Source organism: Glossina fuscipes, unplaced genomic scaffold (assembly GCF_014805625.2).
Source record: "Glossina fuscipes isolate IAEA_lab_2018 unplaced genomic scaffold, Yale_Gfus_2 43, whole genome shotgun sequence".
Taxonomy (NCBI): Eukaryota; Metazoa; Arthropoda; class Insecta; order Diptera; family Glossinidae; genus Glossina; species Glossina fuscipes.
In genome coordinates this window covers 918178-935332 of record NW_023998427.1, presented here as the reverse complement: position 1 = coordinate 935332, position 17155 = coordinate 918178, and the positions used below count along the sequence as shown (strand labels likewise).

General features: G+C 31.4%; 1 long non-coding RNA gene across 2 annotated transcripts; it reads right to left on the bottom strand.

The window, feature by feature from the left end:
- Window positions 1-221: 221 nt before the first annotated feature.
- On the bottom strand, window positions 222-12766 carry LOC119637084. 2 transcript variants are annotated; one of them, XR_005247218.1, is made up of 2 exons: window positions 12746-12766; window positions 222-409 (listed from the first exon to the last, which is right to left on the bottom strand). It is a non-coding gene; the product is annotated as an uncharacterized LOC119637084 (long non-coding RNA). The 2 variants fall into 2 exon arrangements; XR_005247217.1 differs by lacking the exon at window positions 12746-12766 and adding an exon at window positions 12227-12423.
- Between the last annotated feature and the right edge of the window lie 4389 nt (window positions 12767-17155).

Below are 17155 nucleotides of genomic sequence, written 5' to 3'. Positions count from 1 at the left end.
TTCTGGTTTTTGCTTTTCCCTCTTGTTTGAAAAACCGTTCTCTTGGAGAAGACATATATTAGGTGGAGAGAGAGAGAGAGAGAGAAGTTGTGCTACTGTTGTAATCGTTGTTACGAAAATTAAATCGAAGTAAAACAAGTCTTGCTTGCTTTTTCTTGACGATATTTTGGCTGTAGTTACTCTGCAGGATGTCTTTTCTTTTTCGCCTTTTTCTTTTTTCTTTTTTTTCTATTTTATCAAATATTTACATATTTTGTTGAATTAATGTGTTCACTTATTTCCAATAGTATAACATAACGATCAACGAATGTGCGGCGTAGCTTGTTCCGTTCAGTCGATGATGATTCTCAAAATCAATTAAAAATGGGAAAATAAGAAAAACGAAGAAAATGCAACAAATTTTACAAATCTGTAAAAAACACAAAGAGAAATCAAATTAATTATTAATAAATCAATAATAAAAAAAAATTAATAAATAAATAAAAATAACTAAATAAATCAAATAATCTTTTATATAATTTTTATTAGTTTTTTTTTTTTTTTTTTTTTTTTTTTTAAAGTTATTAATTAATTGTTATTATAAAACAATACTTTTTCGTTGTGCCGCAATAAATTGAAATTCGCATTCAAACGCACACATTTTCATAACATGGTCTTAGCTACTAAAAAAAAAAAAAAAAAAAAATTTCTCTCACAATTTGAACGATAATTTTCATTTACTTTTCGGATGAGACACTTGCTTGCTTGCCTGCTTGCTTGCTGCTGTCCGCCTTTTGGTTTGATTTAATTTCAATTAGCAACAACAAATACACGTTGTCATCATATCCTTTTTTTTATTTTTTTATTTTATTTTTTTTTTTTGTTAGCGTTAATTAAAACAAGGTCTCTTTTCTGTGGAATACTTTTAGGCGATTTGCATAAATAATGGGATAGTTGACTTCACTGTACTGACAAGCTTTTTGTCTCGCATTACGTGTTCAAAGGCACAGCACAGCTATTCTGCTTTGTGTTTTCAATTTGACCTTATTATTGATTTTATCTTTGCTGCGACGACTTGCAACCAAACAAAAAGTAAGGAAAAAGTAAGAAGTAAGTTATGTTAAAAGCACGTCTTGAAAATTTAAACTTTCTTAATCAGAATGCATACATACAAATATAAAAAACGAATTGCTCAAATTTTCGAGATATCAATATATTACCTACGCGCTCGTCTATGTTTAATTAATCGCATGAGATCACCAGAAAACCGCCTCACTCTATTGGCACTTCGCCTAGTAATAAAAGCATATAAAGATTTTTAAGATTTCACTCGTCGCATGTTAGAAAACAAAGGCGCTTTATGAAAGTCGTGATTAATTAAAGAGACTAAATATAATTCACATTCAAGGATTAGCAAAAGCTAATGCGGACAAAATGCGGTATTCATTACGCCTTACCACATGTAAAGATAGAGCGGCATTGTCGGAATCTTCAAAAGAGTAACTAGTAAAAACTAGTAAAAAAGGGACTTGTGATCCGTTATCTGTTATCGCTAAAAATAGTAGGGCTGTTAATTAACAGCCGGACAGGAATTTTGCTGAAATGTTACAATGTATGACGATTTTACAAAGCGTAGGCACCTAGATCTCGATGCCGCTATGGTACAAGTGCTTGCAAGTGCGTATGTACGAAAAAAGGCCAAAAAAAAAAACCAGGTACGTAACCAATATAACTTGATTTCCTTTTATCCTTCATTACGTATTGAAGCATATTAAAGTTCATGTTCGCCAAATATTTGAATAAGTTTCAATAAAAGAAAATATTCTATGAAGGAAGCATGAAAACATTTTTTTTTTGATTAAAGCAAGTAAAAGCAATATATCATGGTTCGTAGCCACGTCATTAAATACCCTACAACTTCCTGCAGACACACTCATAAGACGCTCATTGGATTGACTGAGGTGCTGTGAAATTTTGACTCTCGCAGTTTCTGCAAATAAGTTCCTTACGTATAATGGTTTTTTTTTTTTTTTTTTTTTTTTTTTTAAATTTCGTAGCGTATACTTACGCTGTTGAAAATCTCCAACTATTTTACGAAACACTAACGATAACACATAAAATAAAAGGGAAAGGGAAAATTTACATAAGAATACATAAGCTGTAAACCATCTTGATGTCCTGTTACCAGTAGCAGTGTAAGTCGATTATATTGCCATGACCTTTTGCCACTTAATGTCTTCGATATATGTTCATCGAAAATTTAAGGCAATCTTCTGTTATCGGTAAGGTAGGGGGGTTAGACAAACCTACTTCCTTGCGGTATATTCCGAGTATTCCTCTTGTCAAGAAAACAAAGACAAAGAAAAGAAAAACGATTCGCAAAGAGGATAATGAACGAAGTGTATCTTTATCTTTTCGGCATATTTAACACACATATATATCGACAATGTATATCTTTCATTTCCCAATATATGATCATTTAATTATGTCCCTCTTGATAGATATTTTACGAAAATTTGAACATGAATTCCTGCGTTCACGCAAACGGTGTCTCTCTTATGCAAGGGATACATACAAAGAAGAAGAAATGCGAACATGCGAACGACACACTGGCTACTAAGTGAGCATCAATTCACTTAATATACATACACGAAACGGGTAACAGCCTGCGTCAAATTACCTGAAATGAGCAGAAATGCAAATTTTCTGGGCTTTGTCTTGCAAAGTTTTCGTAAACTCTTTTTCCCATTGCCCTTTGATTATACTAGAGTGCTTTAGCTTATACTATTATTATTATTATGGGAAGTTTGAAAGAAGAAAAGTGAGAAATATCGGTTATTGTTTTAAGTAAAATCATGCCCACCCCCACATACTTTGGTTATTTTAAGTAAGGGAGCAGTAGCGAAACCTTTATAAGAATTGATTAGTCAGTCATAAGAAAGCGACCATTTTATCATTTCAGATAAACACCGAATATCTGCACTACGTGCACATACAAATATGCAGGGTAGGGACAGTTTTTAGTAATGAACTAATCAATTATTTCTTCTTCTTCTCTCTCTACATTATTTAATACTCATCTGCAATGAAAGAAGAAGCATCCACATACTTAAAACAGATCATTTTTTTTATATTTTTTTTTATGATCTATGGATCATCGTATCGCAGTTTATCGTAACAAGTTCTTATCATACGCTGGCGTAAGCATTGCGGTGTTAAACATCATCTACCCATCAAGATTGTAATTGTGCAGAAAATCGAACAATTAATTAGAACAGAATTAGAAATTATCATTTATCGTGTATGAAGAGCAAACACACACTAATAAAATGCTTCATTTTTACTTTAATAATATGTACATAGCATATATATATATGGGTAATTTTATACTACATACATACATATATATATATATATATGTATGTATAATCAATACTATAGAACATACGCATATACACGTCGTCTTTGACAATGACACGATTCCAATGCGGGAAATATAATTGCATTGTTGTTATCCTTGCTTTTTTTAACCCAAACAAGGATTGTTTTCTCAACCTATTTACCACAATTTCATTATACATATAATCATTTATTTAAATATATATGAGCTACACTCGTAAAACTTAAATGGGAGAGCTACAACGGCCAGGCTAAGAGAGAAAATATAATTTAAGAGAGACAAAATGTGTTTTCTTTTCTTTTGTTTTTTTTTCTTTTTTTTAATATACAAATATAGATATATATATATAACGGCTTTAAAAGGATAAGAGGCTATGAAAGAAGGCACCCCCCCCCCCTCCCGCTCCCCCACCCCACCCCACTGCACCCTTGCCCTAAAAAAACCATTCAAATTCAGAGAGCATAAACTAGATACGGCAGCAAAAAAAAAAAAAAAAAAAAAAAAAAAAAAAAAAAAACTAAGACTCAAACTATGCGTAGAAATAAATGAAAAATGGAATAGAATGAAATAAATCGGAGATAACTGAATGTGAATATCATTATCCGCATAGCGAAGGTATATGAAATAATGCTATGTAATATTTATATACAACAATTTCGCTGAACTTAACGGCATTTTAGGGATAATTGCAAAAACTGTGAAACACTCAAAAATCAAAAATTCTTTATCTTGTATATACTTATCCGAATGATCAGATAAATTTGATTCGAGTTGTGTAGATTTGAGCATTGTAGGCAAATACACATTGGCATTGTGCTTAAAAACGCCTATTTTGATCAATGTGGATACACTACGAATGAAGTTATTATTATTATATTAATTATACACCGGCATTGTATTTATTTTATTTATTTATTTTTTTTTATTTAAAAAGTAAACCCACAATTACAATTAGGATGAACGATAAGTCATAAGTTACTATCTATTTGCATTAATAAATGTCCCTTGCAGAATAATACATTAATATAATCGATTTTTAATACCGCTACGATGATGACCTTAATGAACTATGAAATATATCACATGGAATTAAATGATTAATCGGGTTCAGCCACTAACCGATTATCTTTAGAAAATCTCGCTTTCATTACAGTATATCAATACAAAGGATAAAGGATGTGTATAACTTCATAAAATCAGGACTTCGAGATTACAATCACATTGGAAGCACCCTGATGCGAATCATAGCAGAGACTAGTCAATCTTCGTTTATCACAATCATACATTGTTAGAAGTGCTATAGAACGCCGTAAAGCGGCACTTGTCAACAATTGATTAGATATCCGCTGTCAAAGGAGCCGACATCTTTACCGTGCTAATTAAAAATAGATGATAGCCTGTCAGCACCAGTTTCATACAAACTTAAAGAAGTGAAGGTTGTCATGAAAATACTCCGGAGTACGGGGAGAAAAATTATCTTATGGATGAATATAAAATTTCTAACCTTTAAATAGATCGGAAAATTGTTATCTAAAATAAATTGAAAAGTACAACGATATCATCCTAACCCGCCCTATTTGCGTTTGCCGTAAACATATATCGCCCACCTATTTACCGTAGCTCGGTTGCTTCTATAGAGGCATACTCAGGGATCTCCCTCCATATATATAGCGGAATCTTACTCTAATTTCAAAAGAACACAAAGGATGACGAAAGCGTAGATTACCTTAAAATATTGTGTATTTTCCTTAGTCTAGGGTTTATGCGATCATCTGCTGTCAGAATCGAGTTGACTTCAAATCCAATAGTTGTCACTAAATTGACAATGCCAATCGGCGCACCTACCAGCAAAACATTGCGGCGAATTAATATAAAACTTGTTAATTGTGTTTACCGGTGACTCTAATTTTGGTTGAATTTAACTATGAATTATTTATACCAGATCTATGTACAATTTTTAATAATACACAAATGAATATTGCAGCTTGGATAGCAAGTCGCTAAATCATTTATGAATATATTAAACAAAATCGATCCTAAAATAGAGCCGAACAACAGAAGAAGTTCGTCTTATCCCCGAACGAGAACTGCCCACTGAAAACACACTGAAAACAATTATCTAAGGAAAGTAAAATAATCTTTTTGTGACCATTAAGCAATGATTAACCGTATTAAAGGCCTTGGAGAAACCAAGACCATAACTAACATTGTTAAATTGCCCTTGTCTCGTACGCGGAACGGATATTTTCCAGAAATTTGAGCATTGCCTTAGAGAATTGCTTATAAGGTGGCACAAGAAGGAGGTAGGAGGAGACCTAAAAACGCTGTTTTATTGTTAGAAGCAAACAATGTGGGCCATACCTTAGCTAAAAGAGATCCAGAGGATGACCTTACAGGCAATCCATCATCCGTTCTAGTTATTCCACTAGGGTTGTGCGCATACGCACAATCAAAAATCTCATTTCAGAGTTACTCCATCTTACTGTCATTACCAGACTTTAACAATACTCTGCATCTCAAAATGTTTGCTATAGGTATAGCAACTCCCCCACCTCTGAAATTACGAGATCTTCTTCTGAGGTATTAAAAAAATATTTTTTAATCTATCCGCCTGAATAGCCGAGTAGGCAAAGGATGCACGGGTAAGAAGTCAATGGTCGCATATTGAAATCTCAAGTGCGGTAGAGTTTTCAGTGCAGGTAGTACAGTCATTATCCACATTTTATAAATTTATATACAAAATATATAAACAATAAAGAAAGAAATTTTTTAATTTAGTAAATCGTGTTATCAATATCCGACTTAAGTTATGTTTCAATTTTATAAGCGGCGTCAATGGGAGCACTAGTAGCAAAGTAGATAGTTCATCTATTCAATTCTAGTCCTCTTAAGTAGTTCTGTTATTATGTGGCCGCAGCTTCTTGAAGTCACTGCTGCATACTTCCCCAACACCCATCATCAATGTTTGCGTGTTAACATTGCTTACATAACAGTTACCATTAGCCATCGAGTATCCCATCAGTTTCGTAACTAAATTCAATTTACTGAGGTACGCATAGACTAGGTTTTACTTTGATCAATATTAATTTAGCATAGATTCTTTGATAGCTGTGACTCCAATTGTAACATTACATGACATCTACCCCATAGCGAACTTTACATCTTGACAATAGCACAATAATCGATTTTCTTATCCGTCTTGGTTTTCTTAACTCGCAACTATACTTAATACCCCTTTTTTAAAAAGCAATTTTCACTCTGCAACTTAATCACAATCTCGTCAGTCGCATACCATTCTCCGACGTTTTAAATTTTGTTAGGCGAAACGTTACATTTCAGCGTCTTTTATGCGTCAAGCTTTACCAGAGATTCTCCTAGGTTAAGCATAGAGCGATTGAGTCGATTGAAAATCGTGTCTATTTCTACCCTTGCATTTGGATCGTCTTTATTTATATATAATACAAGCAACACATCCATCTCATCTTTTGTAACAAGCTAATATGCACAATGTTCCCCGCACGAATGCCTAATTCCATGCATGTTTTTCTTTTTTTAGTCTATTCAATGCATTTATTTATTTAAAAGTTCCCACCTTTAAGCTTAATATGGCCAAGTTCGAATGATTTTTGTTTGCTATGAAGACCTACAAAGACTTTAATGATTTAAAAAAATTTACTTTCAATTGTTGGGGAGTTTGTAAAAACAGAAAAAGAAAACGAATTGATCAACCAATGTATTGCCTATCGCAGGCTCTGACTTCTTACGACTTCGCAGGCAATTTCCGAACTTCATATAGAACAACTGTCTCGTGCTTTGAGGCTACCACCAAAAAAAAACGCCAATTCGGGTAACGTAATAAGAATCGGAGCAAAGTTTGAACAAACAATAGACCAAACACACCTATTGCAACCCATATTAATGGGAAGGAATAACGACTGCTGGTAACGGGCAGAAAGGGGAATGCATCTCAAGTTAGAACTGCAAAAGTTTCCTGAGCGAGCTTCGCTATATGGCATAGCGAAAATTCACAGTATAATGACTTTTGACATATTACGCCTTTTTTTACCGTAATTGAGTCAACGAAAGTTGTTTGGTTGGAATACATCATGACACACCAACCACTCCTAGCTAAGTTTGCCAAATAGTTCCAACATGGATATTTGGCTTTGCCGGTATTAATGGTTCACCCACTATGCTGCCTTTGGATATCTTAACGTATCCACTGTTCACCGTTTATAAGAACTTAGAAGCGTCTCCTCTCGAATTAATCAGCAAATGACACATTGTTTGCACGGAACTATGTTATGTACGTTTTAGTATAATAATTTATACGGTTTCATATATATAGATTAAAAACATTACTTTCAAACGAAGAAGTCATAGTTGTATTCGGCACTCTATCGTACTCTTTAAGAACGAAGCAAAATAGTTTATACTCCCATATAATAAGAAGACACAAGAATCAAAAAGATTCCAACAACAAAATTCAGAACTTTATTTTTCACCACATAAAGTGTTGGAAATTAGGAAGACGCCAAAACCTAATCCAAAGCAGTCAGTTGCCTACGGATAGTCTTCAATAAAAAAAAAAAAAAATTGATATGAAAAATGAATTAGGAACAGAAGCAAAAACAGTGCGCAGAATCTATTTTTTATAAAAAGAAAGAAAAAATAAAAAAAAAAATAAAAAAGTTTACGAACATTTCTAATAATTTACTGCAGTATATAATAACGTTTTAAATAGAAAAACAAGTTCACAAAACATTTTTTTTTTTTTTAATAATTTAAAATTCATTTTCTGAATTCTTATTATTTTTCAATTAATCTTTTTGTAAACTTTCTTTTCATTAGAAATTTATGCAATTTTTTATTTTATTTTTACACATGTTCTTTATCGCTTCTTTAAATAAATTGATTAATCAAGACTTGATTTCTGTTTTTCTTTTCCATATTTTATTTCATATAAAGTTAGCCAGGTTTCGTTTCTAATTTCCTGCGTAATGTCGAGGAATTAACTTTTTTAATTTTGCTTACATATATATATACGTATAAATGTGTATATATATAAACATGCCAAACTAAAGCATTTAACCAGAAAAATCGGTAAATTAACGATTTAAAAAAAAAATTGCTGACAAACCACCATACATTTGGTAAGCAAATATGGTAAAAGAAACAAAAGAAAAATACTTTAGGGAGCATTGACGAAAAATCCTTTGTCTCTGTGCTAATAAATATTCGCATTTCTGCCACTTCTATTTTTCCCTTACACTCTCTTATACCAAGGAGAATTAAACCAATGACTGAGGACTGCGCGATGATTTCAGATCTAAGAGAAGCCACCTACAACAAAATTGCTCTTGCTTCCTCTCTTAGCTTTGCATATGAGATAGAAAAAAAAAACGCGGACATTCGTGACATCAACTGAATAAATTTGAAATGCCTGCTCAGCAAAATTGAAAGTATTGAGTATGTTTCACCCGAAACGACTAACTAAATGACAAGATGTCCCAACATTTTGTCCCAAATTCAAACTAACAAAATCTCATTTTCTTTGGATCATAGTTGCTTTGTTACCAACCTTTTGTTTTCTTTCGTACATACGCACATACACATAACGAATATTCACTTAAAAAGACCGAAATCTCAATTTGCTTTTGCTACAGTGCAACAGTTCAACAGCACTTTTATCCCATACATATAATGACTATAAAATTAAATGGCTGCTGAAATTAGCAGCGTGGAACAAGCAAAAACAAATATCTTAGTAATTTTGAAATTTGAATAAAATGTTGTGACATCTTGTCATTTAGTTGTCTCCAGTTTCATAATCATTTTTCCTTCTCTCATATTTCCCTATCGCGGAGAGCGCTCTCCTTTTCATGCAGACATTTTTGCCCTCTATTTGTGTTCGCTGCTTATAAAATGTTCTCTTAAAATTCTGCTGATGCGTTTTTATTCATTGCATTTTTATGTAATACTTTAGTTGAGAAGTGTTGCTATGTGTAAAGGCATTCTATAATGGACAGCAATTTGATTTTTACATATTTTAAGGAGAGACGAACAGCACGCATGTGATGACGAAATTGACGTCATCAATTGAAAAAAAAAAAAGCGTAAAAAATAAAAAAAAAGTGCTTGAAAACCGGATTTCTAAACGATTTTTATAAGATTTCCGGAAGATATGCTTTGAAAAGTGTATGCTAAAGAGGAAAAATGAATTTGAGATGTTAAAATCAGAGAGAGAGAGAGAGAGAGAGAGAGAGAGAGATAAAAAGAAAGAGATAGATAGATAGATAGAGAGAGAGAGAGAGAATGGGTAAAAGAAGAGTTGGAAATTTCCGAATTTCTAATGTCAGAATGGAGCTTACAGTACAATCGTAGTAGGCAAGCTTAGCAAGTCAATTGAATTACATTCTATTACAAGGACAAGAGGTAGACGTCATCACGATCATTTAGAAATACGTCTCACCATCTCCTCTACAATTTAATAATTTTTAATGTAATTTCACCAGCAAGTTTTTACTTGCTATACCACACAGCTTAGTTGTTTCCATCAAGCATTCCGCGATTGAATTTCAACTTTTGCTATTTTCGCCCATTTTACGCAGCTGTAGCGCAGAGGCACAACGTCAAACAATTGAATCAATAAACCACAATTAAATATAACCTTTAAGCTATGATTCTCGCCACTAATAAAATAAATTAACACAAGCAGATCCTTTAGTTAGCGAGGTGAAAGCTTAATACGACAGCAACCTAGCCCCAATTTACTGTTACCTGAACCTGATAAGCTATATAGTTTCCAACAGCTCAAAGAACTTTTAGCAATACCCTATCAGCCTCAAAAAAATTTTTGTTGAGGTAAATAGTTAAAGCCATGAATAGATAAATTTTTATGCAAGAATACAAAAATGAATAGCAAACTTATTTTACGACATTTAATTAAATTCTCACTAATATTGAGAATACTAACTGACAGAGTAAATGGAAGAAAACAACTGAAATAGAAACAATGGCATTTTCAATAAGGAAAATTGTGAGAATCAATCGCAATAAGCACACATTCTCTGCAGATCACATTAAACTAGCAATTAGCAAAATATAACGCAACTTTTAGTTAAGGGCGTCCAGTTAAAAATTTGCCCATAAAGCTTCAGACCTAATATAGAATATAACAAAGAAGCAGTCTTTCATGGGTGTGATTACAATAGAAGATGTTTATATTTACATTAGACACGTTCCAATATTTTAAGATAATGCAGCACTTTCCCAGCGAATCTTTTTAGAGAAGCAGTATGTATTTGGAAAACTTTTTGATTAAGATCAGCATCGAACATTTTCACAAACATTGAAGAAATAAGATTTCACAGTGCTTATGCTACAACGGTTTTTTCCCACTTTTACCAATCGAGATAATTTCTAATGGATTTTGAATATGTCAACATAATCTCAAATATCTAAATATCAAATCTAAAATATATGATTATCGAAACAAATGCTAGAAAACAATTGCTGCAACAAAAAAACATATTTTCAAAAAATGTATTTTCTAAATGAAAACATCTGCATAATTGAATTGTCATTATTAATTATTATTACTAATTAAACAAAACCAAAAAACCCAACCTTTTCACTTGAATTTTGAAAAGATGGGATTATTTACGTATAAATTTAGTGAGGGTGGGTGGTGAGGGGGGAGGGCAGAAAATATTCAAATATTGTAATGTTGTCCTCTTTGATGACATCTAAACCTCTGCAGAATATGTGTATTTCCCTCTTCACCCGTCTATATGTCAACTGCCTGAAGTTTAGCGCACAAATTTAGTCAAATCTCATCTCAGTCAGCTTAGGGACCTGAAATAATAACCCACCTATATAAAAAAACTAATATATATAAAAACTAATATTTATAATTTTTTTTTTTTCATTTAAGGGCCATTTTTAACTGAATACAACCTACGAAGAACTGTTGGTGAAGGCACTTTTTTTAAACATTTTTTTTTTTTTTTTTTTGAAAGCAATTGGTTTTTTCCACGACCATCGTTGATTTAATAGATATAAATAGGACGAACTGCTTGCAAATAATTTAGACAAAATTAACACAATGGAAACACCGCAGAAAGACTGTTTCTTCGAGTCCATAATTTTATGATTTTTAAACTGGTTTTGGGAAATTGCCTACGTTCGTACTTTTGTGATGTTTTTTCATTTTTGTAATATGAAATTAACTTTTTAAAGTTTGGAATATTTTAAAAACGAACTTTTACCTAATTTCAAGCATCCAAGAAAAACTATATATATACACATATACGCACTTTTCTGCATCTAAATATGTATTTTCTGCAAAATGCAGTACAAAGGTAATGTATTGCTTTAATGAATTTTCAATGAATTTGCACAATTTATCTTTTTAAATTCAAAGATTTTCTAAAAACTAACTGTCGAAAGAAGCTACGAAAAGTAGTTTTTAAGTCGCGCAATGACTGTTATAAAGTAAATGATATTACAAAAAACACCTGGGAATTTATCACATTGCTTGCTTGTGTTAAATATGAAAAAAAATATTGTTATTAATTTCACCGTTATAAGTAAACAGAAGTAATTGCAACATTCAATGCGTTATAATATTAATAAATATTATTTTCCATTAATTTATGGATTTTTTTCTAAACTTCTACCAAAAATCTTCACATTTCGTTTCTCACTTTTCTTTTTTACAATCTCCCTCATTCTCAAACTCTCACTTAAACACTTGCTTGAAGACTGCTATCAAAACCAGAGTTGTCTATATCGCTCTTCCGCATGCTATAGTGATGACTATATAATATACTCTTTCCAACTTACGGTTTTTAAAACGAAAAACTTTCTTCTCGTTTCATGCTTGAATCATTTCACATTTTCTTTTAATCTTAATATTTCTGCTTTTTTATTGTCTACGAGGTTTCGTTCTATTTGGCTGTGTTTGTGTGTTAGTTATTTTTCAAGGATAATATTTGGCAAATCAAATTTTTATACATTAATTAATATTAAAATTTTTTAACTAAATTTAATTTAGTAAATCTGCAAGACGTGTTCCTTTTTCTTTTTTTTTTTTTCTCTTTTGACTATTCGATATTTACATATATTTACCGACGAATTTAAGTTTTCTTAAAAAAAAATTTAAATTTACAACAAATGCGGATTGCTAATCGCTCTTTGTTGTAATTTTGATTTTTTTTTTTTTAAATTTGTACTCGCAACACATACACACTATCCTTACTAAGCACTCTTCCCTTTTCTTGCCGTGTAGATTATGTATAAGATTTTCTTTGTAAAATCTACACGCATACACTATAAACTTTTGAGAGATTTATATAAAATTACCCTTTACTGCTGGTTTTTTAGAAAAAGTTGAAGAAAATGTTTGCCTTTTATGCAAAATATATTTTTGTAGGAAATTTTTTCTTTTCAGGAAATTTTTTTCTTTTCTGACAAATTTTTTCTTTTAATCACTTTTCCAAAAAGACTTGCCACAATTTTTCAATTGTAATAAAAATTCTGCTACTAATGATGCTTCTTCTTTGCGTCAATTTCCCCTTGTTTTTTTTTCTTTTTCTTTTTTTTTTTTTTTGTTTCTTTGTTCGTTACACTCCGATCTTTTTTCTCTCCCTCACAAGCAATTATGAAATATATTCTATATAAAATGAAAGAAAAAAGCAGCTATCACCCTCCCGCACGTAAAAATTTTTTGTCGGTTTTTTTCAGAGAAAAATTTTATTGACTTTCGTGTCAAAAATATTATTTTCCACTTTACTAATATTACTTATTGTTGTTTTGAGAATTACTAAAAGCTTTTTAGATTTTTTTGTATGTGGTTCACCTGCAGAACCAAAGAATTCAGCCTAAAGAAACACCAAATTTCACTTCTGTTTAATTATATTTTGAGGGCGAGACATTAGATGGAGATGCCATGATTTACGAATATTCGTATTTCGGGCAATAGTGTTACCGCTGTTCCTTTGATTTCGGTAGATTGATTTAAGAAAAAATATTCTATAGTTTTTCTTTTATACATATTATAATAAATAGTTACATAAATATAAATATAATCGCGCATATTTTAAATAAAATGATTTTCTATAGACAAAGAAAATTAATAATATCTTTCCGACTACTTGGATTGATTAGATAGATTAGATTAGAAATTAGCTCTTTATGCAGCAAAATTCACATATTTACTTTTCAACAAGTAAAGTATATATGACTTGAATTGAGCGTTTAGAAACACGCTATCTTCTTGATTTTATATTAAATGCGTTTCATTTAAGCTAATATATTTTCGATGACTTTTCGGAACAGAGAATAGTGGAGAGCCAGCATGAACGTATGATTTCTTTTTCTGCCATAAGAATGTTTTATACCAGCGGTTTCCAATCTTCATGCCACTGTTTTGCTTCTTGATATAAGAAAATTTAGTAAATTGTTTATCATTATGCCTTATTTGTCACATTCGTTATTAAGTGGTTGCTTTAATCGTTACAAATACGCTTCAATCGTTTCGTTGCTATGAAAGGTGAAAAATTGTAATCGTCGTTTAATATTGTGCAAAATTCTGAACGATGAGTATCTGAACACTTTTAAAATTTCTTTTCACAAAAAATTTGTGCAAGACAATCTACGATAATATGTACACGCACCTGTTGATTATTACCACAAAAGAAAACCTAAAAAATTTATGCATATGCTTAAATTCATCTTATTATTTTTACTTTTAATGATTGGTTTTATATTATTGTCCTTTTTTATCAAAACTTTGGATTATTTTCTAACGTTTCTTTCTGAAATGTTTCTCTTGCAGTTGGACACTGTTCCTCTTAATAAATAATTTTTCATATAAGTTTAAGTGAGAGGCACAACCCCAAGCAAAATAAAAACCATTGAGTAGAAACTTTACTTTCGCTCACGATGTTATATACCTTTAAAAGTAAAAATATTGTATATAAGCCTTTCTTTTAATGACTATATATATTCTTAATTCAATAAAGTCAAAATTTTTTTAGATCAGTTATGTATGTGTTCCCACATATATATAATATATTCTAGCCACCTTATGTGAAATTGGCATAAAATGGAAAATGTTTTTAAATGTTGTTGCTTGTTGTTTCTTCTGTCTTTATTGGCATTGATTTCGAAACAATTTATAACAACATTTAATAACTTATATTTACGTATTACATTAGCTATATATAACGATATATACACATGAAAAAGAGAGAGGAAGAGAGAGAAACAAAAAGGTAATAAAAAAAAACGCAGTTTAACATTAAATTTACCACGTTTCGCATTTACCTTTTTTGCGGAAACCCGTTAATTCGACAGTTAACTCTTGTGAATCGTCATAGTCGCAAAAATTAAAATACGAAACTGAAATGTGGAACAAACACTCCCACGTCGGTTAAAAAAATTGACGCATACACGCGCACAATGTAGAAAAATGTAAAACAACCTCGAAAACGTCGACAATTTTTTCAAATTTACATCTATCATTTTCGATCCTGTAAATATATTTTTTATGAACTGTTACCTAAACGGTCGCCACAACGACCTGTTGTTCAACCTAAAAGTAGGCTTCATCTGTGTACTAATCCGTGTAACGGCAACATTTTAACTCCAATTTATTTCTCATTGACGGATTTCCGTAGAAATAGTTATATAAGATTCAAAAAGAGAAGAGATATCACTAAAACTCAATATATAACATCTAAAGTTATCTACTTTTTTATGTAGAATTTTTAATCTGTAAGGTTCAAAAACCCGTAAAATTGACGTACGCCATAAGTTATATGTTAAAGAAAATTACGAAATTTCAACAGCAGAGAACGTAATGTGGCATGACTGTAAATTCAAAATTTGAAATGAATTAGAATTAAGTGCCTTGTATAATATCCTTGATGCGATATGGCTCAAAAAAATTTATTCAGCTTCGTAGTCGACATGTAATTTTATTGAGCAACTACACTTACCGAAAATATGAAAATAAGTCATTTTTTAATCTAATTAGTTGTAAGAAATGACTCCATAAATACAACGCATATTAATAACACATTTCTGTTTACCTACTACGTAAGCAAACTTACAAAAATTTGAACATATGTATATTCTACGGGCGATGTTCTTGTACCTGTACAAAGATGGAAAAAATTAACTGCGCTTACCCAAACCAAGATTTAATTTTTTTGACAAAAACTGTACAACTCGCAGAAGCAAATGTGACAAAGCCCGTGAAGTATATATATATTTTTTACAAATGTTTCATTTCTTTAGAAAACCGGCCAATGCCAGGGCTTCGTTTTTGTGGCCAGAAATATGTTTACAGCAGTCATTGCACAAACGAAAAGACGAAAAAATGGATACTGGTTAGAATTTTATGCGGATGAAAAATATTGTCTCTAAGGGTTTCTTTTAGGTGTTTCAAACGTTTTCTTAATTTCAGTCCTTAAAAAATTAAATTATATTAATGAAAGAGTTTAATTTGCTGTAGCATTAATCATTAAAAGTTTGTCAGTAAAACAACGAACGGACTTATTTCCTTATCATCTGTGCAATGCAGTTAAATACTTTTTAACAAAAGTTATACTTCACATAATCTGGATGATAATGACGTGTGAAAAATATACCATTCACTCTCGGTTTTCAGCTGGAACGTTATTTCAAGCGTATCTGAAAGTTAGCTTTCAATTCCACTCCTTCACGAGGGTTTTTAACAACTGTTTAATATACTCTGCCAAATTAGACGAAAGCTAAATAGCTAACGTGTTGAGAAAATTTGGTCTACAATTGCATTGCAAGAAATGCAAATTTCTTTTAGCGTTGCATTTGTTAGAACAAACAGCTATAGCACAAAAATGAAAACAAAAATAAGTTGTTCGGCCATTTGGTATTGAAATAAAGATAACAATAAAGAAATAAATTGCTTAACTAACAAACTTTAAATTTAAACTCTGGTTGCTTTAAAACCCAAAGTCATTTGGCGAAGAAGAAAAATCGTCTTTTTGCCTCTTCAGTTCTAGTACAGCTTCTTTGAACGGCTTGTGTTACTTGACTTTTACCCCTAACCGTTGTAGCAATTCTTATTGGAAACGTTTTTCATTATCGATTTGCTTCTGAAGGAAATTGCACGTGTCAGACAGCGTTTTCCTGTTTTAGTCTGCATTTCGCCCGGTGCACTTAACAGAAAAAAGAACAAATGTTAAACGTTTTAAATAATGTATACTTATTTGCTTTTATTAACTTTACCTGGCACATTGTCCGAAGATATCGCATCTGTTGCGTAGGGACTTCTAAACACATAACAATCAATAGCAAACTAACAGAAAATTGTACATTGCTAGTGCTGCCTTTAAATTTGTCGACTCTAGAATTTTTTTGTCACCTGTAGTCCGTTCTAATTCATGGTTCGATCATCCTCCAAATTTTCTTCAACTATAATTTCTTGTGGCTCGACTTTTTTTTTTACTATTTGTAGTGCGATGAAACTTAGAAGAAAATGTATAAATAAAGAAATGAAATAATTGAAAATTGATTATTGGAATGAAACTTGCAATTAACTTACTCTCCGTCAACCTGCCGCTGTTTTGTTGGGGAAACTTAATGAATTTAAGCGAGTACATAGATCAGAATATTAAAAAAAGTTGATACACATAAATTAAAAAACACTTAAACATTGTCCGTCGACTTAGTGTCGATGTAATTTAAAAACTTGAATTTACATAGAAGAATTATCCCAGAAAATAT